The sequence below is a fragment of the Leuciscus leuciscus genome (genome assembly GCF_965113295.1).
Source record: "Leuciscus leuciscus genome assembly, chromosome: 7".
NCBI classification, from domain to species: Eukaryota; Metazoa; Chordata; class Actinopteri; order Cypriniformes; family Leuciscidae; genus Leuciscus; species Leuciscus leuciscus.
The window spans coordinates 11,395,752-11,423,673 of NC_138731.1; the positions used below are offsets into that span (position 1 = coordinate 11,395,752).

General features: G+C 37.6%; 1 protein-coding gene and 1 pseudogene across 2 annotated transcripts in view; one reads left to right on the forward strand and one right to left on the reverse strand.

Annotated features, from left to right (window-relative positions):
* LOC309503487 (uncharacterized protein) overlaps window positions 1-27,922 on the reverse strand; it is a 68,943-nt gene that overhangs the window by 14,525 nt on the left and 26,496 nt on the right. The window lies entirely within an intron of this gene.
* LOC309502554 (integrin alpha-6-like) lies at window positions 9,783-27,785 on the forward strand (annotated as a pseudogene). The gene is made up of 22 exons (XR_014211807.1): window positions 9,783-9,798; window positions 10,818-10,922; window positions 11,101-11,314; window positions 13,280-13,473; window positions 13,554-13,648; window positions 14,305-14,432; window positions 14,514-14,603; window positions 14,706-14,767; window positions 15,598-15,748; window positions 17,317-17,449; window positions 18,801-18,916; window positions 19,172-19,331; window positions 19,615-19,698; window positions 19,774-19,843; window positions 19,948-20,025; window positions 21,464-21,566; window positions 21,682-21,858; window positions 22,688-22,789; window positions 22,881-22,991; window positions 23,082-23,180; window positions 23,264-23,389; window positions 27,154-27,785. The product of XR_014211807.1 is annotated as an integrin alpha-6-like (transcript).

The window sequence follows — 27,922 nt, forward strand, 5'->3', positions numbered from 1 at the left end:
ATGATGAGGCAGTTTTATTCAAATACAAAATTTAAAACCATCAATACATTAATCTATCAAGGGCTCAATATTCACATGTCAAAAAGAAAAGGAAAACAAACACCACTTTACAAAACTTCAAAATAAAGAAATAAATACAAAAATACAAATACACAAGAAAGCTTAATTAGGAGGGAGATGGCCTGCTGTGACCCTCAATTCACACAACACACTTAATATCCACACACACCCGCTCTGGTGAAGTCAGGTCACTCAAACACAGCACTCAATGTAAACCCCGTTAAACAGCAGCTATAAACCCCTCCTCAATACACTTTCTTCGTCACGTTGTTTACGAGAAAAAAAGAAAGGACACCGTCAGTTCACAAACATTAAAAATAAAAATACACAAACAAAACATATAAACTAATTAAACTTAAACAAAGAAAAATAAATTACATACAAAATACGCAAAAATGAGCACAAGACAAAAATAAAGAAATCTAAATTAAAATTCGAAACAAACCAAAAAAGACACATCAAAATAAAACAAACATGCCACGGTCGGCCGCACACACACTCAAAGAGCAGAACAAGTCAGCGAGGAAACAGCCGCGCTTCCACGTTAATTCGCACACTGCGGCGAGGAATCGTCCCAGCTCGCTGTTATGCAAGTTCAAGTTCGCTCCAACGAAAAGACGATAAAACTAAGCCCAGGCAAGACAGCAGTGCGTTACGTCAACAGACGCGCATCTCTTCCCGCAATATAGAGGTGAAACCCTTGCTCTCGTCACTCAAATCGGAAACGTTCTCAGCGCAGCACTATGCGTGTTCGCTGGCCTCAACATACCGCCGGTTGCTCGTCAATGAACTCAAAGCCCGGGGCAGACTGTGCACGGCCGCACAGAGCCGAGACAGCACTTCATACTCTCCATTCATAAATGGCGGCCTCCGTAAAGGGGCGGTACGGGTGTCGACTGTAATGTTTCTTATTTCAATGAAGAAACTGTTTGTAATTAAACTTATCTTTTAATTCACTTTCAGGTCGCCAGCAGGAACAGCAACAACACATGTGATCGTCTAACTCACTGTCTGTATATTCTGCAGGTAAGTATAATAATACTGACACCTAGTGGTTAGTTTCTGCATATACAACTATACTATCACTACATCCCCTCTCCATTAGACATAAAGAACAAGTTATTACAACTAATAACTTCTGGATTATCTAACCACTAAGTAAGCACTGTACACATTATACAGGATGTAATGTATCAAATAACAATCTCCAGAATTATTTACTTTACAATCACAGTAACAACTAGATGCGAAAGTTCGTCGAGACAAACTTTAAGTTGGCTTGAGAAAGTTTGGACCAGAAAGTTTTTTGCTAGGCGGTTGCTAGGATGTTATGGGTGGTTGCTATGGTGTTGCTAGGGTATTTTGGGAGGTTGCTAGGGTGTTCTGGGTGGTTGCTAGGTGGTTGCTAGGGTCTTTTGGGTGGTTGCTAGGGTCTTTTGGGTGGTTGCTAGGTGGTTGCTAGGGTGTTCTGGGTGGTTGCTAGGGTGTTTTGGGTGGTTGCTAGGGTATTCTGGGTGGTTGCTAGGCGGTTGCTAGGATATTTTGGGTGGTTGCTAGGGTCTTTTGGGTGGTTGCTAGGGTGTTCTGGGTGGTTGCTAGGTGGTTGCTAGGGTTTTCTGGGTGGTTGCTAGGGTGTTTTGGGTGGTTGCTAGGGTATTCTGGGTGGTTGCTAGGCGGTTGCTAGGATATTTTGGGTGGTTGCTAGGGTCTTTTGGGTGGTTGCTAGGCGGTTGCTAGGGTGTTCTGGGTGGTTGCTAGGGTGTTTTGGGTGGTTGCTAGGGTATTCTGGGTGGTTGCTATGCGGTTGCTAGGATATTTAGGGTGGTTGCTAGGGTCTTTTGGGTGGTTGCTAGGCGGTTGCTAGGGTATTTTGGGTGGTTGCTAGGATATTTTGGGTGGTTGCTAGGGTATTTTGGGTGGTTGCTAGGCTATTTTGGGTGGTTGCTAGGGTGTTTTGGGTGGTTGCTAGGGTATTCTGGGTGGTTGCTAGGCGGTTGCTAGGATATTTTGGGTGGTTGCTATGGTGTTTTGGGTGGTTGCTATGGTGTTTTGGGTGGTTGCTAGGGTGTTCTGGGTGGTTGCTAGGCGGTTGCTAGGGTGTTATGGGTGGTTACTAGGATGTTTTGTGTGGTTGCTATGGTGTTGCTAGGGTATTTTGGGTGGTTGCTAGGGTGTTTTGGGTGGTTGCTAGGGTGTTCTGGGTGGTTGCTAGGTGGTTGCTAGGGTGTTATGGGTGGTTACCAGGATGTTTTGTGTGGTTGCTATGGTGTTGCTAGGGTATTTTGGGTGGTTGCTAGGGTCTTTTGGGTGGTTGCTAGGCGGTTGCTAGGGTGTTTTGGGTGGTTGCTAGGTGGTTGCTAGGGTGTTCTGGGTGGTTGCTAGGATATTTTGGGTGGTTGCTAGGGTCTTTTGGGTGGTTGCTAGGGTGTTCTGGGTGGTTGCTAGGTGGTTGCTAGGGTGTTCTGGGTGGTTGCTATGGTATTCAGAGCAGTTGATATGGTGTTACTAGGTTGGTTGGTAGTTGTCACAGATGGTTACTATGGAGTTTTTATAGAGTTCTTACTTAACTAATCGCTATTAGCATGTAGCTATTCACTGCTAGCATGTGTAGCATGTTGAACGTGCTGTTTGCTAGCATGAGTCAAAAGAGCCAAACCTCATCTCTATACGATGTTCTGATACAGAGATATAGGTCTTGCAAAACGGTTGCTAGGGTACTCAAGTTTGGTTGCTATGGCGTTACTTTGGAGCTGGTATATTTAAATTAAGAAGTTTAAAGTGGTTTGAAGTTTAAAGTAGTTTAAAGTAGTTTGAAGTTTATGATAGATAGATAGATAGATAAGTTAGATTGATAGACAGACAGACAGACACACACACACACACTAACTCGCTCACACACTCACTCAGACACACACGCACACTCAGAGTTTATGAGTTTAGAGTTTATAAGTATAAATTGATGAGTTTATAAGTGTACGAGTTTTTGAGTTTAGAGATTATAAGTTTAAATGAGTTTACAGTTTATAAGTTTGAGTTTAAGAGTTCAGAGTTTATACATTTATGAGTTTAAGAGTTCATAAGTCTATGAATTCATGAGTTTATAAGTTAATTAGTTTATAAGTGTATGAGTTTAGAGTTTATAAGTTTAAATGAAGTAAATTTAGTAGTTTGAAGTTTAATTTAGTTTGAAGTTTAATTTAGTTTGAAGTTTAATTTAGTTTGAAGTTTAATTTAGTTTGAAGTAGATAGATGAGTGTATTAGTTTAAATGAAGTAAATTTAGTAGTTTGAAGTTTAAATTAGTTTAAAGTTTAAATTAGTTTAAAGTTTAAATTAGTTTGAAGTTTAAAGTTTAAATTAGTTTGAAGTTTAAAGTTTAAATTAGTTTGAAATTTAATTTAGTTTGAAGTTTAATTTAGTTTGAAGTTTAATTTAGTTTGAAGTAGATAGATAGATGAGTTTATTAGTTTAAATGAAGTAAATTTAGTAGTTTGAAGTTTAAATTAGTTTAAAGTTTAAATTAGTTTGAAGTTTAAAGTTTAAATTAGTTTGAAGTTTAATTTAGTTTGAAGTTTAATTTAGTTTGAAGTTTAATTTAGTTTGAAGTTTAATTTAGTTTGAAGTAGATAGATAGATGAGTTTATTAGTTTAAATGAGTCTCAATGGCTCATATAGTATATAGAACGGCAGTTTGGTTTAGTCTTCAAGGGATTTAGATTTGAATTTTTGTCGGTTGGTCAGTTTGAAAAAGTCAATGGGAGTTTTTCCGAGTTTTGATCGTCATTTTTAGGAAAACCGTAAGTCCGATCAGTTAGAAAAGATATAGCATACCGAGTCAGAATAGTCTGAAGGTCTGAGCCGAGTTTGGAGTATGTAGAGTTAAAGCTCTAGGCTGTATTAAAGTTATATTTTTTTAGTCTCAGAAGAAGAATAATAATATTAAGTTTAAGTACAATATCAGTAAGTTGGCTCTCTCAGCCAACTTAATAATCAACAGATTACATTTTCTTTTATCTTTTCTTTTATGAACATTCTAATGCTTCTGATCTGTTTAAGCAATATTCAGAGGTTCAGTCTATCAGGAGGCTTTACTGTGCGGTTGGATCTTCTCAGCACGGGTGAATGCATTTCTTTAGCTTGCTCATTGTGATGCAGTACTGGAAGTGTTTCAGATGTTGACTCTGCACAGTCAGTGTCACCTGTATGTGTATTCTCTACTGTCTCTTTTGTTTTTAGCAGACTTCTCCGGTTTCTCCTCAGGATCTGACCATCTTCTGTCCTGACAGTGTAAGACCTTGGCTTCACCTCCTCCAGGACTGTGGCTCTTTTAGTCCAGGTACTGGAATCCTCAAGTCTTACTGTGTCGTTATTGGAGAGTGGTTCTAGGCTTTTTGATGCCTTGTCATAGTTCGCTTTTTGTCTCAGTTTCAGGTGCTTTTGTTTTCTTTTCAGGTACTTTCTCTTGTTTTGTGTTGCTAAGCACGGAAGTGTGGTTTGTAATCTGCGCCCCATCAGTATTTCAGCAGGAGACACACCGTGTTCTAGTGGAGAAGCACGGTAATTCAGCAGAGCTAAATAAGGATCTGATTGACTGTCCACTGCTTTCTTGAGTAGTAGTTTCACTATGTGAACTCCTTTCTCTGCCTTTCCATTCGACTGCGGATATAATGGGCTCGATGTCACGTGTTGAAACCCATATTCCTCAGCAAACTTCTGGAAGTCCTTTCCACTGTAGCATGGCCCATTATCACTGCAAACCACCTGCGGAATGCCGTGTCTCGCAAAGATGGATTTCATGTGTGTTATCACACAAGCAGAAGATGTATTGGAAAGCAACGCAATCTCTGGGTAGTTTGACAGATAGTCTATCACCAGCAAATAGTTTCGTCCGTCCAGGAAGAATAAGTCCGTCCCAACTTTCTGCCATGGTTCATCCGGTGGATCAGTGATGATCATTGGCTCTTTTTGTTGCTTAGCATGATGCTTCAAGCACGTATCACAGGTTGACACCATCCTGTCGATGTCTGCGTTTATTCCGGGCCAGTAGATTGCAGTTCTAGCCCTTCTTTTACATTTCTCGGCCCCAAGGTGTCCCTCGTGCAGTTTTTTTAACATCTCCTGTCTCAGTGACTGAGGGATAATGATCCTGTCTTGTCTCAGCAGAAGTCCCTTAACAACACTCAACTCTGTTCTGATGTTGTAGTACTGAGCACATTTTCCTCTAGGCCAACCTTCATTCAGATTTGTGATGACCAATTGCAGACATTTATCTTTTCCAGTCTCCACTGCAATCTGTTTGAGTTTTGTGTCTGTGACTGGAAGAGCTTCAGCTACCATGTTCACATGCTGAGTCACATCAGCCTCTGTGGAACTTTCACATTTTCCACTCTGTTCCACAGCTCTGGACAGAGCATCCGCCAGAACTAGATGCTTCCCTTGAGTGTACATTAGCTCCATATCATACCTCTGCAGTCGCATCATCAGTCGCTGGATTCTTGGAGACATTTGGTTCAAGTTCTTTTTAATGATGGCAATTAATGGTTTGTGATCTGTCTCTGCCACAAATGTCGGTAAGCCGTACACATAGCCGTGAAATTTCTCCAATCCATACACTAAGCCCAGGCACTCTTTTTCAATCTGTGCATAGCGACGTTCCGTCGGAGTCATCGTTCTCGAGGCATATGCGACTGGCCTCCAATTCTCTCCATCCGCCTGCAGTAGAACTGCACCCATTCCATCTTTGGAAGCATCCGTCGAGATCTTTGTCTTCTTTGTCGGGTCAAAGAACGTCAGAACAGGCTCTGTAGTGAGGAGAGTCTTCAGTCGTCCCCATTCTTGTTCATGATCAGCTGTCCATTTGAACTCGCCTTTATCGCACAACAGTTCTCTCAAATAAACAGTTTTTGAAGACAGGTTAGGTATGAACTTCCCAACGAAATTGATCATCCCCATCACTCTCAATACAGCTTTTCTGTCTGTGGGTCTGGGCATTTTGAGTATAGCCTGTATCTTACTCTTGTCTGGTTCCACACCCCTTTCTGACAGCGTATCTCCAAGGAACGTGATTTCCTTCGCTCCAAACTGACACTTGTTCCTATTTAACTTGAGCCCATACTTCCTTACACGCTGTAGGACGTCCATGAGCCTCTTGTTGTGCTGTTCTATTGTGGATCCCCACAATACAATGTCGTCCACATAAACACGCACGCCCTCGATGCCTTCGATTACGTGTTCCATAGCCCTGTGGAATACTTCAGGAGCTGAGGAAATTCCGAACGGCATCCTCAAGAAGGAGTAACGGCCAAAGGGCGTGTTGAATGTGCAATACCTTGTGCTGTCCTCATGTAGTTTCAGCTGCCAGAAGCCCTGAGATGCATCCAGCTTCGTGAAAAACTTAGCACCTGCCATCTCACTTATAATTTCCTCCCGTGTCGGAATCTGATAATGTTCTCTCTGTATGTTTGCATTTAAGTCCTTTGGATCCATACAAATACGTAGATCACCATTGGCTTTCTTCACACACACCATCGAATTAACCCACTCCGTTGGCTCTTCCACTTTTTCTATGACTCCCATTGTTGTCATTTTATCCAGCTCTTGCCTCAGCTTTTCACGAAGTGGCGTTGGAACCCGTCTTGGTGCGTGAACTACTGGCTGTGCATCTTGTTTCAACTGTATTTTGTAGGTGAATGGTAATACTCCAAACCCTTCAAAGATGTCTGGAAACTGTTTCACGATTTGTTCCACACTGTTCTGTGTTTCTCCATTCTTTATGGTGTATATTCTTCTTACCAGACCCAGATCTTCACATGCCTTGTCTCCCAACACAGAATCATGGCCATCTGGAACAACCACAAACATGAGGTAATGTTCTTTGTTTTTAACTTTTACTCTGAGAGTACATGTTCCTTTTGTTGGAATGTTCTGGCCATTATAGGCTTTGAGTTGCACAGTTTTCTGACTTATGCGCGGCTTGATTTTCATTGCTCCGACATCATACTCTGAAATCAGATTGACTTTTGCTCCTGTGTCTAGCTTGAGTGATACTGTTACTCCATTTATTTCCAGAGCAGTCATCCACTTGTCCCGTGCAACACTATTCACATCAGCCTGTTCTGTTCTTTCTTGACTGATATCTGCCTGCTGCACCAGTCCAACGAAGAATGTGTCACTGAGAGATGTTTCTTCTACTGCATGCACACGCTCTCTTTGACTTTGTCCACCTTTCGAAAAGCATTGTTTGGCAAAATGATTCTGCCCTTTACATTTAGCACAGACTTTGCCATAAGCTGGGCACTGCTTTGGCAGGTGTCTTTTGCCACATCTCTTACAGTTAAACAGTTCTTTCTGCTGTTTCAGTTTACTCATTCCGCTTTTCTGCATCTTCTCTGTTACTGCAGCTACGGCTGAATTGTCACTCCCGCTCATCTTTGTGTGTTCACCAAAGGTTTTAGCATGCTGAATAGCTATCTCACTGGCATGACATATCCGCACTGCTTCATTCAAGGTTAGCTCCGTCTCTCTCAAAAGCCTCTCTCTCACTTTTTTATCATTGATGCCGAACACAATTTGGTCACGGACCATTGAATCTTGCAACAGTCCGAAATTGCATGTTTTAGCTTTCAACTTTAAATCAATTAAGAAACTGTCAAACGTCTCTCCTTGTTGTTGCAGACGAGAGCGAAAAACATACCTCTCAAAAGTCTCGTTTTTTCTTGGTGTGCAGTGCAAATCAAACTTTTCCATCACCACGTCATATTTGCCTTTGTCCGCGGCTTGTGCAAACACGAGTGTGTTAAACACTTCTATTGACTGAGGTCCCGCGACGGTGAGAAGCAATGCAATCTTGCGTGCATCCGACGCTTCATCCAAGCCCACTGCTTGCAAATACAGCGTGAATCTCTGTTTGAACATACGCCATTCGTGATCAATGTTTCCAGTCCAGTTTACAGCGTCAGGCGGTTTAACACTTTCCATGACGACTGTCAATGTTGGTGATTATCACCACTCCTGGTACCATGTAATGTTTCTTATTTCAATGAAGAAACTGTTTGTAATTAAACTTATCTTTTAATTCACTTTCAGGTCGCCAGCAGGAACAGCAACAACACATGTGATCGTCTAACTCACTGTCTGTATATTCTGCAGGTAAGTATAATAATACTGACACCTAGTGGTTAGTTTCTGCATATACAACTATACTATCACTACATCGACGACGCATCCCAAGTGACAAACAACCTCCCCATTTTATACCATGACACCAGACTGTTGATAGGTTCAATGGTTTCACATGACACTGGCCAATAATCAACACAGATACACTTCACCCTGCTACATATGCACACTTCAGAATCTCACTCGAAATAGTGAGAGGGCATCAGTAGGGCTGAACGATTAATTGCATTTGCGATAATATCGCGATATGATGAAATGCGATTTTTTAACCGCAAAGCTGCGATTACAGTCTGGTCACGTGACACGCGTCTGTATTGCAGATGAAGCATCAACTTGGCACGCTACGCATATAGGCCTGGCTACAGGAAATAACAGTTTGTTCAATTTATGTGATATTGTGTTATAGATTCTCTCCAACGATTCTGTATCGATTAAGATCATTTCAGATTTATGTCTGAGCTTAATAGTTTTAAACACAGATACGTGATGACGCGTGTGCTTTATAAACAACAGTATTCGGCTTGCTTCTAATTCCTCTGTCTCACACACACATACACACACACACACACGACACCACTCGAACCTTACGAGAAATAATCTTTAATAAAGTTCGGAAAAGTTGAAGCGAATTACAAGGACATTCGCGGGCTTCATTGCACAAGATATGAGAGACGCGCGGTCTGCGTGATGTTACTTTTGTAATGTGCAGTCTCGCCCGCCGGTATTTTACTTACAAATGTTCTACGAAGGCATCATATATCTTGGAATGCAGTTGGCTTATATATAAAAAATATGAAAATCACAGACAGAAGCTGCTTTCAATTTCAAATACTCACGCGCGCTTTACGAAGAGCGTTAGATCATGCGGCTGTGAGCGACTCCGTCTACGTGGTTAAATGTACTTGCATCTCAAAATGCTTTTATGATGCGAAATTAATGTGACACAGTCAGTTATTAAACAGACAGGACAAACCACATCTTATAATTTCAAAAGAGATGAAAACGTTCCGACAGCCTACTCTTAAATACTGAAAGCACTCTTTGTTTATTGCTTGTAATATTTTTTTCCCCTCCTTGTTATTTGTTTTGAAGCTATATTTGTTAAAATTATTAACAATTGTATTAATTGAGTTTTTTAATGTGTAATTATTATAAGCAGGCCTACTTATAATTATGTACCGGTAATTAAATATTTTAAGTTTTATTAATAAGATCAGTTAAAGAAAAAAAAATTGGATGGGCTCATGAGGTGCCTAAAGATTCCCTTCCCTATTTTACAATGATTTATTGCTTGTTTTTGTTGATTAATAGAAAAGATAAAGAGCTTAAAAAATAATCACTTCTGGTATAGAAGACCAGAAGTAGCCTCATACAGCCAGACTTTGTAGGCATATAGTCTGGTCAACTGTGAAACTGAAAAATAACGTGCATTCTGTCCATCAAAACGTTAAAAGGTACAGGTTATCTAACAGAAATACTCATAGAACAAAGCAGAGTACACATCAGGCGTTATTGAACAGACTGTGTGTGGTCTGGGTGTGTCGAATGAGGCTGAGAGCAGGTCAGAAGTGACTCACTGGTCATTGTTTGCATGGTCTTACTTCATGACCATGATCATATTGCTACCATTTATTTATTATGATGGAGTGATCAATAAAAATAGTCAGTGTCTTTACTTACATTTTATATGCATTTATATGTATTATGTTCTAAATGCATAGGGACCCCCACTGGTGAGGAGGAGCACTGCAACATTTCTCTTTAACTATTTTCTTAATTCACACAATTTTATTCCAAAGTAACATACTTTTTTAAAAAAGAGTTCTTATTACAGAAATAATACACTTTTAAAGAATGTACTTTAGTGCAAGATGAATGTAATGCTTTTGGACACTTAATAGCATGTTAATTGCTATTAAATGAAAATGTGTTGTAGTTTCAATTTATATTAAATGCAATTAGCTGAACTTTTGAGTGCTTTTGATACGCACAGTATATATTATAAGGTTAACTGAAATATACTTTCATGTCATTTCTATAGAAATGTATATGCTATGTATTTAAAAAATATATGTAATTGCACATTTGTAATGATGAAGTTAAAACTTAGTACATTAAAAATATGTTTTAATAAAATAGCAAATAACACCGTACAGTTACAATCAAGTATTTAACATGTTCTGTAGTGTTAGTCAACACATTGAAATAAGTGTACTTCTTTAAAGCATGACAAAATTACTTTTCAAAAATAACTTTGAAATAAAACTTTTAATTTGACATTATTACAAAGTGCACTGTTTAAAAGTGTGATAGTCATGACACTATTCTCTTTTTCAGTACACTTAAATGGCCTTTTATTTAATACATATTACAATATCCACATTACAGTTTAAAAAAAAAATATTTACTTTCAAGATTTGTATTACAAGTGCACATTCAATACAATTAACCACTTTTTTTTTCCGCAGGAATTTGCACAATTAAATACATGTTTCTTATAACCAGAACTCAAATCATTTGTTTTCCTGTGTCACATTAATCTTGTTGTTTAGCACTCACCCCATCACATCTGTTCTCTAGGTATAGTGCGCGTCGAGCAGAAGAACAACACTCTGCTGGAAATGGGCTTGTTTGATGATGGTCCTTATGAGGTCGGGGTGCCAGTACCAGCCAACAGTTACTTAGGTGTGTGTGTGTGTGTGTGTGTGTGTGTGTGTGTGTGTGTGTGTGTGTGTGTGTGTGTGTGTGTGTGTGTGTGTGTGTGTGTGTGTGTGTGTGTGTGTGTGTGTGTGTCTGTGTCTGTGAACGTGAATGTGAATGTGTGTTCATGCTTTTTATGACACTGAATCTTGCATATGCACAGGATTCTCTCTGGATTCCGGCCACAGTATCACAGAAAAAGGGAAACTCATCATCGTGTCCGGAGCGCCGAGAGCCAATCACAGCGGTGCAGTGGTGTTTCTGGGCAAGCAAGAAGAAGCCTCCACCATGCTCATGTCTGAACACATTCTGGAAGGACCAGGACTCGCGTCCTCGTTTGGATATGATGTTGCTGTGGTGGACCTAAATGGAGATGGGTGAGGGACACAAGATCTGTAGAAAATAAATGTTGTTTATTATGAAAAGGAGTGGGTAGATTGTGAGTGCCCTTGTGAAAAAGAAGTCTGCTCAATCTCAATAATTGGGTTGCACTTTATTTTACAGTATGTGTACTTACAGTGTTCTTACCTAAGAAAGAATTGAGTAATATAAGGTAATTGCATGGGTTAAGTTAAGGTTTAGGTGTAGGTTCAGGGTTAGTACCTAGTTATTACCTGGTTAGTGTCATTACTACAATGAGTACATATGTTCATGCGAAACGGGACTGTAAAATAAAATCCTACCAATAATTGTATTGAATGTGCACTTGTAGTGCTCTTCAAATCTTAAAAGTATAGTTTTAAAAATATATATGTAGTTGCAGATAATATAATATAAATCAAATAAAAGGCCACTTAAGTGTACTTATAGAGAGTACACTTTCATGACTGGGTCTCCTAACACACTTATTAAGTGCCATGTCAAATTAAAAGTTTTACATTAAAGTACATTTTAAATCATTTATTTTAACCATCTTTTGTCATGTTTTAAAGAAGTATACACTTATTTTGATGTGTTGACTAACATACAAAAGCACATGTGAAGTACTTGGATATTTAACTAGTGTGTGTTTTAATATATTTTAAATGTGCTGAATTGTAAATTCATGATTATAAATGTTTCATCTAAAATATAATTAAATACTTGACCTACAGGTTTCAAAAGAAATTAGTATGTATTTTAAACTATATCTTAGTTTACCATAAATGCTTCTCAGTACATTTGGCAGTACACTTTAATCTTTTTTCAAAGACGGAAGTAATAACAAAATTACTAAAAGATGTACTTAAATCCTACTTAAGTGGCTCAAAAGAACTCTGAAGTTCAGCTAATTGAATTTAATATACATTTAAACTATAATACATTTTCATTTAATTGTACATAACATGTACTTAAGTGTCTAAAAACATTGCACTCAGTTTGCACTTCAGTATATTCTTTAAAAAAAAAGTAATTGGATTTAAATAGGCAAGTGCTTAACAGTCTATGATTGGATCATTATTACAGTGAATATTAAGTTTCTAGCATGTTATATGTTTGGCAACAGTTCTTCTAGCCCTAATTGATGGAGTGTGTAGCTTTTCATTTCTTTAACAGCCATGTAGGAAGACACATCATGGCCATATTCCAGGATGACCATGTCAGGATTCATCAGACTCAACGTGTGAAAGAATGGTTGGGAGGAGCATGAAGAATCATTTTCACACATGACTCATTTCCTCTGAGTCCAGACCTTCCATTCATTAAAAGTTTTTGGGATGTGCTGGAGGAGACTTTACAGAGTGCTGGACTCTTACATTGTCAATACAAGATCTGACCAAAGACTGATGCACCTCTTGATGGAAATAACATCACAACATTTATTTCCATCAAGAAAAACATAAATTTTCGATCTTGTATAGACAAAGACTTTCAATGATTTTAAGGTCTGGATTCAGAGGTGCTAATTCATGTGTGAAAATGATTCTTCATGCTCCTCCCAACCATTCTTTCACTCGCACACAAAAGTCTGTATATATTTATTTTTATTCTTGAAAAGGTCCATTTATTATTACTTATTTCAAGTAAGTAGTTGAGTGGCCAGAACACATTAAAAGTTTTCTGTTTTCAGTTAAAACGGTGTTGTGTAAGCGGCCCCTAAGTTAATAACTAATGATCTTTGCAATGGAAGTGAATCAATCAGAAACTAACTTTAGCTGGACAATAACTTTATTCTAGAGCTGCTGTAAAGCCAAAACAATCTCTGTTACTTTAATTTCCTATTATCACTGTAAAGCTGCTTTATAAAAACAATCTATATTGTTAAAAGCGCTATATAAATGAAGGTGACTTGACTTGACATTTAGGGGCTCTGTACTTTTTCACAAGGGTGGGCAGCTAAATCATGTGTATTGTCCCTCCAGTTGGCAGGATGTTGTGGTTGGTGCACCCCAGTTCTACCAGAGAGACGAGGAGGTGGGTGGAGCTGTGTACGTTTACATCAATAAAGCTGGAAGGTGGAAGGACGTCACTCCGACTCGCCTGAACGGAACCAAAGACTCCATGTTTGGACTGGCTGTGGAGAACATTGGAGACATCAATCTGGATTCTTTTGAAGGTTGGATGCAGGAGTTGATTTTTTAGTTTTGGTTTGTTCAGGTTCGAGGTTGTTTAATATTCTTCCTGCTTGCTTCTCAGATATTGCAGTAGGAGCTCCATATGCAGACTCAGGGTTTGGTAGCGTGTACATCTACCACGGGTCTGCTGACGGCATCAATACCAAACCAGCTCAGGTTAGACACTCTCCAATTTCTGTCTCTCTCCGTTTTCTCTTCTGTCTGCCATTTTAATGGAACACATCAGTGAGAAATTGATTCATTTTCCAGTGTTATTCAGTTTAAAAGGTTTTCCATTTTCAGGATAAAACATTGGTGAAAAAAAATTGATACTTACATATTTTAACATCTGATTGTACTTTAGTTTTGACATTCTTCTGATGTAACTTTGTACTAACTATGTCTTTTGTGACCTTTAAAACAAAATATGGTTTTAGTCTATACATGGTGTGTTCTTTGCTGTTAAACAAATTAAATGATGTTTTATAAACAAAGTTCAGATAATCAATCCAAATCTACTTGTCATCAAACAATTACGTCGACCCTAATCAGCATGACAAGAAGTATATATATATATATCCACTCTGTCAACTCACCTAACATTCCTTGACAGTTTTCCAGCATCCCTCCACCATCCCGACTCCTCACTCTTGGCTCTTTCTTCACAGCCAGGAATACGGGGGGAGTACTCTGGGATCGGGCCGAATACCGAGCCCGGAGCCCTCTCCTCGGACAGCACGCCAAATACGCATTTATTCTATCTGACTTATTTGTAAGTGTGAACTCGTGAATAAAGACATTAAGACACTAAGACATCCAACATTATCTTGCAGATACTGGAGGGCAAACAGCACAATATTAAGATGTTTGGCTATTCTCTGGCCGGAAATATGGACCTGGATCAGAACTCTTACCCTGATCTCGCCGTTGGGTCGCTCTCTGACACAGTTTTTATTTACAGGTGCTGATAGGTCACTTCTAATAGCAAAGTTGTTACCTGAAGATTTTTGAGATGCTATAACAACATCCGTCTTGTGTTCAGGTCCAAAGCGGTTATTAGCATCAAGCAAGACATCAAGGTGACACCGAAGGAAATTGACTTGATGAAGAAAACGTGTGGCAACAGTATTTGGTGAGATACTGACAAAACAAGAACTTAGAAAGCATCGCTCATAGATGTGCTTGACATTTTGAACTCTGTTCTGTGTGAAGATAATTTTGTGTTTCTTCACAGCTTGACTGTGGAAGCTTGTTTCACATATAGAGCAAACCCTCACACCTACAACCCTAAGATCAGTAAGTCTGTTTATGCTCTTATAATGAGAAACTTTCCTTATCTATTACAGTTTTTTATTGTTTAGTCTAAAGGGCCGTTCACACCAAGGACGATAACTATAAAGTTGGAATCAGTCTACAACTATGTTTTTTTTAGCTGATGAACCATAAAAACATTGACAGTCGATCAGAAATCAAAGGGACTTTAAAGAGCTCTAGCATTTAAAGCGGTAGAGCGTGCTTATACTGTAATATATTTTTATCGTCTATTGGTGTGGACACTGATATAGTTATCATTTTCTTTATAGTTTTTGTTCGTAGTGTGAGCATGCCTCAAAGTCCCCCTGTAGTCAATCCTTTTATCCCTTAAAACTCATCTACCAAAATTACATATTTAAATGTTTTTTCCTTGAAAAAAATGTGTGGCTCTATGAATATGCAAATGAGCCCCGCCTCCACTCACTCACAGCAGCTCAGAGATCCACTCGTTGACAATCACATGTTGATCTGATTGGTTACAAGGTAGTTTGTGATGTCAGAAACACCAGCGGTTTCAAACCGTGTTTTTGTCTTTGGTTCACTGCAGGAGAAAATACTCAGCAATGGTGTTGAATTATGAATTTACACATGGTTTGTCTTAAAGCATATTAAAAACACCACATAGACATATAAACAACATTAAAAGCTTGATTTTCACCACAGGGGGACTTTAAGATTTAATCCAATTGTATTCTGTGTTAATAATGCTGTTACGGAAGACTAGATATGCTCACTGGAGTAAATAAGTGCATTTCTTTGTTCTGAGGTCTAAAGGTTCACACATTCTAAACCAGTTTTTGTTTGTTTTCCAGCCATTTCCTGTACATTGGAGGCAGAGTGGCACCGCAGGAAGCTGGGTCTCCCATCTAGAGTTGTGTTTCTGGAGAAGAACGAGATGGATCAGGACTTCCAGTCGACCGGCACTCTGGAGCTAAGAGGACAAAACAAAAAAGCTTGTTACAAGTAAATAAAGCTTTGAAGTCCTAGTGATAGACGTTTTATTCCATATTGTAAATATATTTCCATATTTATTCCATTTTATTCCATATTTTATTCCATATTTTTTGTCCATAAACAAAGAATGTGGGTATAGGGCGTTTGGTTCATCGGTTGTTGATTGGATGCTTGCAGGGGCGAGTTTAAAGAGGCCATATTATGCCCTTTTTCTAAGGTTTACACGACACCGTTTTCAACTAAAAACGTAAAACTTTTAATGTGTTTTGGCCATTCATTTACACGACAACAGCGTTTTGGGTTCTTGAAAACGCAAACTTTTGAAAACGGGTTTCAAAGTGCAAGTTTTTGAAAACGGTCTCCATGTAAACAACAAAAACGCGAATCTCTGAAGCCGATGATGTCATGCACATGCGTATTAAGTGTTCAGTCTATAGTGTTTCATCGCCATCTAATGGCCTGGCAGCAGAATTACGCGTTTTTAGTTGTTTTCACGGATTCGTATGAATGGGGATCATTTTGACAATGGTGTCGTCTGTACGAAGGAAAACTCAAAGGAAAAACTTCTCAGTTTTAAGCACACTGTATGATTTTGGCCACGATTTAGCTGTCTGAGACTAATTTATTGAATCCTAAAAGATTCTTCTGATGATCCTAGGCTAAAAATCTGAAGTCTTTGATCGCTAGTTTGACATGTTCACCGACACCCGATTAGTAACTATTGCTATCAAATTTGACCTTAATTTGATGCACAGTTTAACTCACGGCTTAGCTCAACCAGGCCTCGCTCCCTTTTTTTTTAGTATGCCTTGGGTGGGAATTATTTAAATGGGGAATATAGTGATGTGTTTGTTCTCGGAAGAAAACTCATGACAACAATCAAGACGTTTCAGGGAGTTCAACAGTGTTCACTGATATAGAGAATAACTCCCTTTGGAGTGGCTTTGTGCTTTTTAACTTTGCAGACCTTTTTATGCTCACTAAAGAAAGCTGAACTTGTAAAAAAGCATGATAGGTCCTCTTTAAGCAGACTAAATGATTGGAGAAATTCTGCATACGTCACCTGAGAGAAGTCTGACAATTTGATTGAACATTACAAGGTCAAAACACTTTCAAAAAATGAAGCATATGCGCGGATTAATCGTTCACAATATGTTATAACATGCACTTAGAAAATAGATAGGATGAATTTTAATTTTCATGCCAAATTTAAAGTAACAATTTTTCCCTAAATGTTTTATTCTGTCACTCACCCTCATGTTGTTCCAAACCCATATGACTTTCTTTCTTCAGTGGAACACAAAATGAGAAATTATAATGGATTTTGTAATGGTTGTGCTTTTCTGTGCAACTACAATGAATGTGGGACTGGATCTTTGAAGCTTCAAAAGTTACACCATAAAAGTATTGTGAAAAGATTTTAATTTCTGGATGCACTATTCCTATAATTCTCATTTTGGATTTAGGGACTTTTATTATGACATTCAGCCTCTGTCTAAGCTCTCATGAATGAAATGTTATGTCGATACACTGACTGAGTGGGATCTTCTGTGCTCTGGTTTTCAGGAAGGCATCAGGGATAAGCTCAGAGCGATTCCTATCGAGGTGTCTGTGGCCATTCAGAGTGCTAAGAGAGGCAAACGGCAGAGCTCGCTGCCACAACTAGTGCCAATACTGGACTCCACTGTGCCCAACAAGACCATCACTGAGGTATACTCACAGTTTACTGCACAGAAATCTAATGAAGAGTCAATGCATCTTTAGATCCTTCACTGTAAACATAACGGAGTGTCTATTTACTTGCCTTGTTGGCAGAGGCTTTTACACTCACTCCGCCCAGCACTGTCTAGATGAGCCTGACAAGATTACAAAAGAAACCTGTCTGATAACAGATCACTGTCGTGAAGAGTAAGGCAAGTGGCCTTAGCTTTTGGCGCAACCAACCGCAGAACAAGTACAACATGTTCCTGGATCAACCTCTTTGTTGATCCTGGAACAACATTCCAATCATCCAGTCAGATTTGAGGGACAAGTTTACAGTTTATGTCAAGTTTAGGCTTACAACCAGGGTTAGGTGCTTCTACATCAGTGTTATTAACCTATAATTTCCCTCAGTTAGGGGTAGGGATAGGGTTAGGACTACATTTTTCGGACAATAATGTTCCAGGATCAACAAAATATGTCAATCCAGGAACATGTCTTACTTGGCAAAATCACGGTGATCTCCTTGGTCAACATCTTTGTTGATCCTGGAACAACAATCCAATCAACCAATCAGGTTTGAGGGACAAGTTTATAGTTTATGTCAAGTTTAGGCTTACAACCACAGTTAGGTGCTTCTACATCAGTATTATTCACCTATCATTTCCCTCTGATTTTAGGGATAAGTTATGGGTAGGGTTAGGTTAGGTTAGTGTAGGGATAGGGTTAGGACTAAAGTTTCGGACAGGAATGTTGTTCTAGGATCAACAAAATATGTTGACCCAGGAATATCAGGACGTGGTGACCGAACCGAGCTTGAATCCACCTTTTTCCAAACTCATTCTTCCTTTTTCCCATCATAAATCAGTTCAGAGAGGTGTTGATTTTAAATAAAAATAAAGAAAATGTTCGAAAAGTGGAAGGGAATATAGTGTTTATAGGGTTTGGCACAGGGACAAATAATGTCCCAATAAAAAAGCATCCATTTTTTTTATTTTAATGGACACTGAATATGTTATTATTGCATACTGTTTTATAATGTACTACAATACAATATATCTGCCGCTATTTGCATAAATAGCTATTAATATAAATAGCATCTAACTACTATTTACACTTAGTGCAAATAAAATACTGCTATTTTCAATTAGTGTAAATCGGATCTATCACTATATTTGCACTTAGTGGCAGATATTATTTGCACCTCAGTGTATTGCAGTACCTTATAAAACATTACTTTTTATAACTTATATAATATAATACAATATAGTAAATGTAATATTATATAATCAATGTCAACAATAATTTTTGCATAGGCAAAACATTTCAAATATAATAAACCTTGTTTCCTGGCCTGTAGGTGAACTTCCTGAAGGAGGGTTGTGGCACGGACAACATCTGTCAGAGTAACCTACATCTGCAGTACAGGTTCTGCTACAGGGAGTCCAAACAAGATGTGTTCCCTCCTCTACCTCTGTGTGTACCAGCAATACATGCAACATAAACCCAACACACACAAGCTCTCTTTACATCGATATAGAAATATGAGCTGATCACAAGTGGAAATTGAGAAATCTTAATGTATCAAATAACAATACATATAATTAGATTGTTTATTACATTAAATGACTACTGGACGACTAGATTGCTTGTCATTTAAGGAACATTTATCAGTATAAAAGGTTTCTTTGTTGGTGTGCAGTGTGTTAAATGCTCAAATCCGTCTCTCAGGGAGAATGGTGTGCCGGTGATTTCTCTGAGTGATCAGAAGGACATTGCTCTGGAGGTCACAGTGAGGAACAGAAATGGAGATGATGCTCATGAAGCCAAATTGGTGGGGCAGTTTGATGAATCTCTCTCATACTCTGGATTCAGATCTCTGAGAACTACTGTAAGTGTATCACACGTCTAAAGTCTATATCTGAGTCACGTGACCTGAACCTTTCCGTTGTGGCACTCGTCTGAATTTCATTTAACTATTTTTTAAGGCTTTATTCATTATTTCACCATTGATATAAAAATATTGTTGCTATATTTCTATGAACTCTTTATCTTTCTTTCTCTCTTATTGTTGTTCAGTTGGTTCTGTCAGTAGACTAAATGCATAAACTTTACATTTCAATAATAATGCAAATTCAATCAATTACCACCGATCCATACTTTATATCCTATAGGATAAACATGTGATCTGTGCTGCCAATCAGAATGGCTCTCTGGCAGACTGTGAGCTGGGAAACCCTTTTAAACGGGATTCAGAGGTCAGTAATACTTCAATGATGACTTATTAATCTATTTCATGAATTGTCATTTTAATAAAAATGGTTGTTTTGTAGGTAAAATTCTATATTATATTGAGCACTGGCAAGACACCAAAGAAGTTGAGATCAACCTTCAGCTGGAAACGTATGAAATATTAAAACTATCAAAAACACTCTTGATTTAAGCATGTTTATATGAACTAATTGTATGATGAAAGTATATATGATGTTTATGACATCCACATACAGAACGAGTTCACAGGAGGGCCTGACCAAAGTGAAAGCCAAAGCCAAAGTGGTGATTGAACTTCTTCTTTCTGTACAAGGGTGCGTATCATCACTTTATTTCTCATCTCATGTGGGATCGTTGCATATCTAAGCACAGTTTGAGACATTTTTGAGATCTCTTTTGAATCTCGAAAGGAGATACACAAGATTTGTAGGGTCTTTTTTCAGCAGTAACAGAAGCAGATCTTTTCTGACTTCCATTGCATTTTAAAGTAATATTAAACATCAGGTTTTGTGCAGAACATGCAGAGCCTCTGGGACTCTTATGTTTAAGGGTCAAGGCTTCTGATTCAAAGGCGAAGTCTCAAGCAGGGTTTACCATGAAGCTGTAGAAATACAGAAATCAATATGTCAGCACTGTACGCTTGAGAAAAGCACTTTAACCCCAGGTTAAAAGCAGCTGCTAATAACTACTAGTGTACTGTATCTCTGCCATCATAAACTTAGTAGAATGACTCCCCTTTGAAAAAGAACACATTAGGATACTGATAAAAAGCGCACTTATTACGGAAATAATACACTTTAAAAGAATATAAAAGAAAAGTGCAAAATTTATTATAATTATGTATTCTTGTTTATATTTGTATTACATATAATTAGCTGGATTTTAGAGTGCTTGGACTTAAATATATATTTATGCAATGTCATAATTACTTTTGTGAAATACAGTATTTAATATGGTTAAAGTGTATGGCTGACAGGCATTTATGGCAAAGTATGTCCTTTCTATTGAAAGTTGTCATATTTTTATATATTTGAAAACACATCTGTAATGATGAAGTTGCAATTTAGTACATTTAAAATATATGAAGAGTTCAGATGCAAAAGCCTCTAAATGCCATCTGAAATTTTCTCATAGAATGATCATTTTTATCAAGCTTGTATATTTAAGTTCAGTAATTTCACTTAAATGACAATTAATAGGTAATCTTCATTGCCATTTAAGTGAAATTATTGAATTTAAATATACGAGCTTGATAAAAATGATCATTCTATGAGAAAATTTCAGATGGCATTTAGAGGCTTTTGCATCTGAACTCTTCATATTGACTTTAAATGTAAAATCAAATAACACACTAAGGTTAAAATTATAATCAAGTGCCTTACATGTGCTTTAGTATGTTAGTCAACCCATCAAAATAAGTGCACTTTAAAGCTTAACAAAAGATCAGTAAAACAATGATTTAAAATGCACTTTAAAATAAAACATTGAATTTGACAATATTACAAAGCACACTTTTTAAAAGTGTACTTAATTGTTAAGAAACAATCATGAAAGTGTACTCTAAGTACACTTAAGTGTCCTTTTATTTCATGCAAGTGTTTTTTTTTTAAATATACTTAAAAAATGTAAGTACACAAGTGCACATTCAACACAATTAAGCACCCTTCTTTTTCAGTCTTAGTTGTGTAACGTCCTGTCACATGTCAGCGGATATGTTTATACAGTGTCTGATTGCTGATTGTTGTGTATCAGGGTTGCCAAGCCGTCTCAGGTCTATTTTGGAGGTCGAATCAGAGGCATGAGTGCCATGAAGACAGAGGAGGAAGTCGGCAGCTTGATCGAATATGAATTCAGAGTAAATGCCAAAATAACTTTAAAGAATTATACACCTTTATAGATATCACTTCAGCCATTTTTGCAAAGCACTACTTCTAGCCTAAGATTTTTTTTTCTTTTTCTTTTTTTTGCAGGTGATTAATTTGGGAAAGCCTCTGAAGTCTTTTGGCACTGCATCCCTAAACATCCAGTGGCCTAAAGAAAGTTCTGTGGGAAAATGGCTGCTGTATCTGATGAAGATCAACACCAAGGGCCTGCAGTTAGTCACCTGTTCACCTGAGAGAGAGATAAACCCTCTCAGACTGAGTGAGGTACCAGATATATTCCTGTCTTAGTTTACATCTGACCCAGACAGCAACATAACGCATCTGGTACACATAGATTCCACATATATATTTTTTCTATTTTTTATTTTATTTTTTTATTATTTTTTTTATCTTTAAATTACTAGATTTGATCAATACATAATAAATAAATGGTAATTTAAGCATATTCCCCACATTCTTTCAACTTAAATTCAAAATAACTCACAATTTCATGCATGACCTTTTTAATTCAGCTCAAAATATCTTACATTGGGTCTTTGTCTTTGCCGACCTCTTGTGGAAAAAAAAATATATATAACACAATATTTCATGATTCTTGCCACTTGATGGCCTTATAGCTCTACATGGAGCGAATGAGCTGTTCCGCTGGGTCCTAAAGTCAGTTCCTTTCAGTATGCATTCAGATACAGACATTATGAAAAAGATTTTGGTAAAGGTTTAGCATTTTTTGTTTGAATTTTGAGCTTTTTTTTCTATGTGTTCAGAAGAATTCCTCACATTCCATTAATTCCTAAGGGGGTCAAATTGACCCACGAGGGAAGGATTTGTTACTTTTTTAAATTTCAACCACAAAACTCCTCGAATCCTTTCAAAAAATGTTTGTGTGTGTATTCATGATTCAAGTGCGACAAAAGTCCAAGGGCCTCGGACCCCTCTGATGAACACTCAATAAAAAAATTTAAAAATGGGGTCAAAATGACCCCTGATATAAAATAATGCTAGATCAAGAAAACATTTTTAAGCGTTAACCTTTCTGGCTGAGATTGATGCTGAAAACATGGACAAAAAGTAGACACATCTGTGACTCTTTTAGGAGTCGACGTCAACCAGGAGAAAGCGTGAGCTGGAGGAGAGGAGACCATCTGACGGGAGTAAAGTATCCCTCTTCACTGACAAACGCAAGCACAAGATTCTGGTAATGAGATTTAGTTATTTATATTTGTAGTGAACTTTCATTTTTAGGAATGATTGGACCAAAACAACTTGAACTTTATTATTTCTCATAGTCATGCAGTGGCGATGCCAGATGTGTGGAGATGAAGTGCCCCCTTCAGGGCTTGGACAGCACTGCAGTCATCGTTTTAAAATCCCGGCTGTGGAATTCCACTTTCCTTGAAGTGAGGACAATGACGAGGGCTTATTTTGTTCCCTTGAAATAATGCCTGAGGTTGTTAAAGCAATCTGTTTTGTTTTCCTCTCAACAACAGGATTATGCGTCCTACAATTACCTTGATATAATAGTGAAAGCCTCCATAAGTCTGGATGTCTCCGCCAATAACATTGTCCTTAAAAATGCTGAGACCCAGGTAACACAGTTTCCTAAAGTGTAACACATTTAAGTCTGTGAAATTAGAGACATTTGTTGAACACCTGTACGTCTGATGCCCAGGTGAGGCTGACCGTGTTCCCAGAGACGACAGCGACTCCGTTCGGAGGAGTTCCCTGGTGGATCATTCTTGTGGCGGTTTTAGCTGGGATTCTGATGCTGGCTCTCCTAGTTCTGTTACTCTGGAAGGTAATAAAACACTCACACACCCAAACATAAAGCTAACAAAAACCCAAGGGCATCAGCCACATGGACAAGAGTTCCTTAAGGAGTATTTCTGGTAGAAAGCTCATATTGTATGTGGACTTCTCTGTTCTGAATTTGTTTTTGTTTTCTAATACTATACTGTTATTTATTCTGGTATTTACTATTTTAATGGCCCTAAAAAGAATTTGGAGACTTAAGACCCGTTCACACCAAGGATGATAACTATAAAGAGAACGATAAAGATATAGTTCTCAATATTAAAGAATAGCTGAGTTCACAGCACAACTATAACGATAACGGCACAGAGAAACAATATCGTTGGAATCACTTTCAGAATGATGTTACCCAGCTCATGAATTATAAAAACATCATTGACAGCCAATCAGAATCCATCCTGATGTAATGAGCTCGAGGATTTAAAGTGACAGTCAAGCACACACTTAGAAAAACACAATGATATCATCACAGGTGTGGACGCTAATATAGTTATCTCTATAGTTATCGTTCTTGGTGCGAACGGGCCTGTACTGTACACTTGAATGAATGTCATTTCATTAAATAAAACTAAAATCAAATAGAATATTTTTTTTATTTTTTTTTTATTCAAGAAAGATACCTAAAAAAACGTAGCACCGCACAAGACATGCGTGAAAAAACGATGTATAAAATCGAGGGAACAACATATTGTATCGTGTGCAATATTTACTTAAAACAAGATAAATAATTCTTAATTCATGGCCTCGATATCTATCTATCTTATCTATCTACTTATATATATTTATATCTACTTATATATATAGTCATGGTCATGTTCCAAGATAGATAGGAAGGCAGGAGATAGATAAAGTTTTAAAAGACAAAACAATGGATATAAATCATATTGTGACATTGATTTATCAGGTGTCCTTTGTGAAAAAGAAGTACCACATACTTTTAAAAGAGGAGGCTACTTATTACAGAAATAATATACTTTAAAATAATATACTTTAAAAAAATGTAATGTAATGTTTTCGGACACTTAATTGCACGTTAATTGCAATTATATCAAAATGCGTTATAGTTTAAATTTATATTAGATGCAGTTAGCTGAACTTTAGAGTGCTTTTGAGCCACTTAAGTAAGACATAAAGTACATCTTTATATATTTAATACTGTCTTTGAAATATGGTAAAGTGTACTGCCAAGCATCTAAACTAAAGTAGGGGAGCGCGGGGCACAACCTAACGCGGGGCTAGTTGTAACGCGCTTGTTTTAAATACTTCCGCACATGCTTGGATGACGAAACTTTGTGTATTTACTAGTTGCCATATCAACACTATATAAAAAAAAAATTCCGCCAAATTTTTTTTTTGGGGGGGAAAGATATCCATACACATTTATTAAACCATAGCAAAAGTAAATTTCTTACTTAAGTGAATTTTTCATCTCAATTTTTTGTGTTTATTTAAAATAAGACCAATCTGATATTATTTTAATCTCCAAGATGTTATTTAACAGTTGAGATAGTTATTTAATGCTTCCACTAACTAGCAGAAGACACTAGCTGGGTTTAAACCCCAGTTGTGCAGGCGGGGGCATGTTGTAACACTGCGTTACAATGTACCCCTATTAGAAATATGCTATTATATTCTATACTTTTATTAATTTTATTGAGAAAACGTGAGAAAAAGGTGAATAAAGACTGAGAGTCAATGTTCAGAAATTACTAATTATTTATTTGTTTTGAACTATGTTGTATAGCTGTGTTTTCATGTGTTCGTACTCAAAACTCAAAAATGAGTTTATATTTAATTATTAAAAATTACAGAACTATCACAGGCTCAGCTCCCTCCTACTTTCACTCACTCCTACGAGTCTACATCCCTACCAGACACCTACGATCGGTCAACGAGCGACGTCTCGTGGTTCCATCACAGAAAGCCACAAAATCACTTTCCAGAACATTCTCATTCACAGTTCCATGCTGGTGGAACGCTCTCCCCACCCTCATCCGGAATGCAGAATCCCTGACAACGTTCAAAAGGCAGCTGAAAACCAATCTCTTCCGTGAGCACTTAACCTTATAAAAAAAAAAAAAAAAAAAAAACGTTTTCCTTTCCCTTTGTAACATCACTTATCAGGCTTATGCTACTCTGAATAATACCTGAACTTCGTACTTTGAGCACTTCTTGCGTTGTTGTTGCTTTTGCCTCTTTATGATGACTCGCTGAATTTTGTCCTAATTTGTAAGTCGCTTTGGAGAAAGGCGTCTGCTAAATGACTAAATGTAAATGTAAATGTAAATGTAAATTGCCATTATTTTATATGAAAAAGTTTTTTAATTGTATTTTATTTAGAAAATATTTTAGTTTGTTTTGTATTTTTTTTTTATTAGATCAGATAACATTTTAAGCTGTCATATGTTATGTTACAATGTGCCCCACACATGTTACAATGTACCCCACCTATGGGGCATGTTGTCACATTTCACTTCCATTCTTTCGGGGTATGTCAAGAAAAAAGTATATACTGTATTAATAAAACAAAAACACATAATTGTACTAGACATGTGGGAAATTAATGTGGGAAAAAATAAATACGGTACTCTGAACCATAAGTAGATTTACACAAACTGAGAAAGTCAAAAAGCGTTACTTTGTGCCCCGCTCTCCCCTATACTTTATTGCCAGTTGTATGTTATTTGCATGTCATACTTTAATGCCCTTTCTATTGAAACTGGTCATATTTAAATATATTTACAATTAGACATTTGCAATGTAATGTAGTACATTTGTAATATATATATATTTAACTGTAGTGTTATTTGATAATCAAGTTCCTTACATGTGCTTTAGTCAACACATCAAAATATATACTTCTTTAAAACATGACAACAAATTATTTTAAAGTAAAAGGTTTAATTTGACATTATTAAAATTTAATTTACCTTTTATTTAACTAATTTTGTATTATCTGCAAGTTTTTGTACTTTTAGGATTTGAAGTACGTCACAAGTGCACATTTAAAACAATTAAATGCACTTCTTTTTCACAAGGGGTTAGTTGTGGATCATGCTGATAGTGTGTAAACTTGAGAACGATCTTCTTACATCTATAAAAAATCACACAATTAAAGACATGAAGGAAAAATTCTGAGTGAGACGCAGATGACACTGGCTTTAATATTTTCATTCAATGACATTCACACATTTTTTATTCAGGTTTTACTGCCCAAATGCTTTTTGTGGCCACTGCATATTAAATCCATGAACATTTGTGTCAGTACAAATGTAGTACAAACCTTCTCATGACATGTTTGCAATGACCCGTGAATTTGCCCCCTCTGTAGTGCGGTTTCTTCAAGCGGGCCAAGAAGGACGAGTATGATGCCGCAATTCACAAAGCTGAGATTCACACTCAGCCCTCAGACAAACTGTCCACTGAGGCCTAGCTCTCCTTACCCGGGTAAAACACGATCGCTGCAGCAGATTGGTGTCTGCATGACGTGTGGCCTAACTCACTAACTCATCCTTTGCTCTGACCAAAGCAAGGGAAAGACTCATGTTGCTCAGCGTGCTTCGCTCTTTCCGTGTGAAGCTCAGTTTTGTTTCGTATTGTGTCGATGGATGTGCTTCTACGTGTCCTGTTTTGTCAAGCATGTCCCGTCTCTCAGTGTTCTCCAAAGCATACACACTCAGAGTGATTTTTTTTTTAAATGTACCCATTTTTTTTATTATTCTTAATGAGGTTTTCTTCTTTCTCTGTCAGTGTGGATTTTTCAAACGTTCCAAATATGAGGACAGCGTTCCGAAATATCATGCGGTGAGGATTCGTAAGGAGACGCGTCTCTTGAAAGACGGAAAGGTCATGTTAGATCCCTTTGAGAAGAAGCAATGGATGACCACATGGGATGAGAACGAGAGCTACTCATGAGACTGTCTCTGCATCTGATGTGGACAATCTGCACCATCGGGCGTCTTCGGTTGTGAAAAGTTTCAGAGGAAGTCTAACTCTATACGGTCTGTGAGCCGTGAGGCGTTTGACATGAAGATGCCTTTACACATCCGTGTGTTTCTGGTAACTAAAGGGTAAAGACTGACTGTTAACGCCTGGATATCTCTGGGCTTTTTGTTTGCAATGACACCCCTTAAAAAAAGCGTTTGTATATTTTTGGAAGATGCATGAGATGCCAAGAATGGATTGTCTTGATTTTCTTTGTAAATATTTTACAATGCAGTTTATTTATTTTGTCTTGTAATTTTGTACTAAGATGCCTACTGTGCATGAACTGCCCAAAGATAATTTTTCATGTCTTTCGGTAACTGTAAATTAGATTGAATGTTTTGAGGTGTCAGATGAATCTCAGGCGGGAAAATAAACCATTACTACTGAAAAATGTTGATGACCGAATGTATCAGTTATGCCACTGGAGCAGTTATAGATATGAGCAGACACACAAAATAAAACCCATGACAACATATCAGCATGGGATGATGACTATTATCATGTCATTTCTCAACTCTAGAATGCTCACAAA